The sequence below is a fragment of the Sinocyclocheilus anshuiensis genome, unplaced genomic scaffold, assembly GCF_001515605.1.
Source record: "Sinocyclocheilus anshuiensis isolate Anshui unplaced genomic scaffold, SAMN03320099.WGS_v1.1 scaffold3285, whole genome shotgun sequence".
NCBI lineage: Eukaryota > Metazoa > Chordata > Actinopteri > Cypriniformes > Cyprinidae > Sinocyclocheilus > Sinocyclocheilus anshuiensis.
The window spans coordinates 34,812-38,455 of NW_015555959.1; positions in this window are offsets into that span (position 1 = coordinate 34,812).

Here is a 3,644-nt window from a genome sequence, read left to right on the forward strand (position 1 = left end):
TTTTCTTCAATCAACTCTAAAATAAAAGTAAAAATTGTTGATTTTCAGTAACTCTCAGTAACCCTGATGAACTTTGATGTAAAAAAAAAAATGTAGACAATTGCTAAACAAAATTTTAGTAATTATTGTTTTTTTTTATTTTTTATTATACACCTCTGTAACGTTCCATGAAGGAAGTACATTGATCTTCAAATTATCATTTTTAAAACATTATAGACACAAATCCCATGTTTCTTTAGGGAAAAATATTAAATATGTTTGATCAGCTGCACTATTATCTAACATAAATTTTGTTGATGAATGAAGAATAGACACCAACCTGTTAGTTCTTCAGTATCTTCAGTGTGTTTGATTCTGCAGGGTTCTGGATCTCTCATCTTCTCTCTGTCCTCTTTAATAAACTCAGTCTTTGCAGATTTCAGCTCTTCCTGATGAGTTGATGCTCGTCTTCACTTGAGAACTGATGGGAATATTCCAGCATTTATTGGTGAATTGCTGAATGTGTGATTGTTGTGGGAGGAGCTTCACTGAACATGAATTTCTGTGTGGAAAAAGCAGATTTGCCAAAATCAATACATCAGTTAACTTAGTTATTTTTAAGCAATCTACACATTTAAGCATTTATGTAAGTGAAGCAGATGTCCTCCAAATTCTATCTTTGAAGAGACCAGAGCCTTACAAAAACAAAGTTTTTACTCTTTGTAAATCATAATATTACAATACTAAAAGTAACAGCATTGACACAAAAAGCACATCATTTTAAAATGCTCATTCAATAACACTGCACTCACATATGTGGCAATTCACACATTCAATGCATTTCTGTTGTCGGTCTTTCTAGTGTCAAAATTTCTATTGATGCTTTAGCAGAAAGTGTGTAGAAAGTGAAACAGTAAACCTACTGTAGCCTACCACAAAACAGAATTTTAATGTTTCCTGTGTCTATTATAAATATCTTCATAGGCATGTAGGCTATGATCAAAATAACCGAAGATTATCATAGAATGGTCAGTTAAAGTGTCTGAAACAGGAATTAATACAAAATGAACATGCACCAAACTACAAATGCAAATATTTATTTGTATTATGATTTATTCTTTTCAGAGTGAGTGACACCTAAAACTGCTCAAGTGGTTCGCGTTATTTGAATCAGAATACAAAGCAGTCATGTGGTTGTGTGCGAAAACGAAGCTTCGAATGTCACATCACTAATGGAGTGAAAAAAATAAATAAATAAATCCCATAATGTACGATAATTTCATGACAATTCAAATGATGGTAGTCATAGGGCTTCTATATTCATACACGAAATCGGCTCATTACAGACACTCTAAATGTGCTCATGCACACCTCAGAGTGTGTTAAGAATGCATGAGGGTGCCCTGCTTTAAAGCCAACGTGCACTATGTTGCGGTCCATGATGGCAAGAACCCCCTCAACATCTGGCAACACACAGGCTTCCGATGACAGCGGCTCAGATGTGGAGTTAACAGCTGAAGTCTGTCTGCACTGGATGTGACAAAGTGAGTGTTAACAATCATTTTGATATGTCATAAATAGAACGAGGCATCAGTTTACTGTCGTGTCTCATCCAGTGCAGACAGTCACTAATTATAATGGTTTCTATAGTATTTCGTCGCACTACTCGCGTCCAGTGTAGACACGGCACGCCTAGTTATCTATCGTGGTAATTTGCAGGTCGTATCAAAGTTGTTGGTTTAGATAAATAGCTGTATTCTGTACGTTTGACTCGTGTACGATAATTTTCTTCCAAATACGATAATTGAGCTTCTGGTACAATACTTGGACATTTCCAATCTGGCGGCACCGGTACAATGCGTCACATGACTAAACATGCGTCATCGTTTTCAAAAGCCTCTGTTTCCACAGTCCATACTACAACGTGAAAACGGCATTTTCAAATTTATCCGCTCTGGAAAGCATTTTAAAAGCTCTGTTTTCCTGGATTCCTTGTTTTAGTGCGGATGGAAGGCCAAAACGAGAGGAAAAGATGCATTTTCAACAGAAACATATTAATGTGGACAAGGCTTGAGGAGTTGCCAAACCTAGCAACAAATTGACTGCAACACAAACTAAGTCTGCAACACGGCAGGCTACCCAGGCTTTTCAGCTTGTCCCGTTAAATGTCACTAACCCTTCCACTTTTTCGTGGCCTACAGCTATAGCAGCCGAAGCAAGCGCAAAGCTGCTTCCGCTTGCAACACAGGCCCTCACATCTCAGTATTTCCGTCCTGTGACTTCTAACCCCCTTCTTTTTTCCTTTCAGTGGCCTCCAGCTCCCGTAGCAGACGCTAGCGTGAGGCTACCTCCACTAGCAGTGCAGGCTACACAGGCTCTTCAGGACGTCACAACCCCACCCCCTTCCCATGGCCTACAGCTACGGCAGCTGAAGCAAATTGGCCTCCAGCTCCCGTAGCAGATGCTAGCGTGAGCACGCCTCCGCTAGTGGTGCAGACCCATCCATAGCCCTTTCCTTATCCCACTCCCAACCCCCTCCCCTACCCTACCCATGGCCTGCAGCCCCACCGTCCCAACCCTAGCATGAGGCTGCCTCCGCTAATGGTGCAGGCCCCGACGCCCACCATTCCCCCTCTCTTCCCCTCCTTCCACTCCCGGAGCCGTCCCAAGCGTGAGCATGCCTCCGCTAGCGGCGCAGCCCCATCCCCAGTCCCTGTTTTACCCCACCCTTAACCCTCTCCCCTACCCATGGCCCCCAGCCCCACCATCCAGCTCTAGCGCGAGGCTTCCTCAGCTAGCAGCAAAAGCTCCGACGCCCACCATTCCATCTCTCCTTCCCTATGTTTTGCCCACTCCCGGAGCCGACCAAGGTGTGAGGCCGCCTCCGCTAATGGCGCAGGTTCTGGCGCCCGTTATTCCCTCTCTCTTTCCTGCTCTTTCTTCTGATCTCGCCCCCTGAGCCGTTCCAAGCGCGAGCTTGCCTCCGCAAGCGGTTCCGGCGGCTACTTTCCCCACCCCCATCCCCCATGCCCGCTCATCCTACTGTCTGTCCACAGCCACGCCCCTACCTATTCCACCAAACGCCCTCGCCCTGGACCCTGTATCCAGCAACATTCGGAACCAAATTCTCTCGGGTGCGGATGTAGATCTTTTTTCCCTTCTGTCTCCTAATTCACCTTCGTCCACCGACCGCCAAATTGACTACAGCAAATTTTCAGTCACCTTAAAAAACACAGCACATATTCAATCTCGTATTCTATCATTTTCCGAATTCGCCATCACTTTCAATCATTACACTGAAGTAATCTGTTCCGTTTTTCCTCACAGGAGACATGAGCTCGGCGACTATCTCACTATTGTCACCGAGCTCACGCTATCATACGGGGGCTCCCATTTCTACACGTACCACAAGTTATTTTCAGCAAAATGTGCTATCCGAGTGGCCCAATGGAACCAGTGTCCTTACTGGGGGGCTTTGGACACTGAACTTCACAATAGAGTTTTTTTAGGTTGCCGTAACATCTCATGCACAGTCTGCCATTTCATCGCCCACTCTACCACAGTATGCCCCTTCATCAGCCCGTCCATCCCTCCTTGCCCCGAGTCATTTCAGCCCAAGTCCACCAGCTATGTCCCACGCCTCCCAAACACCTCAACTACCCCAT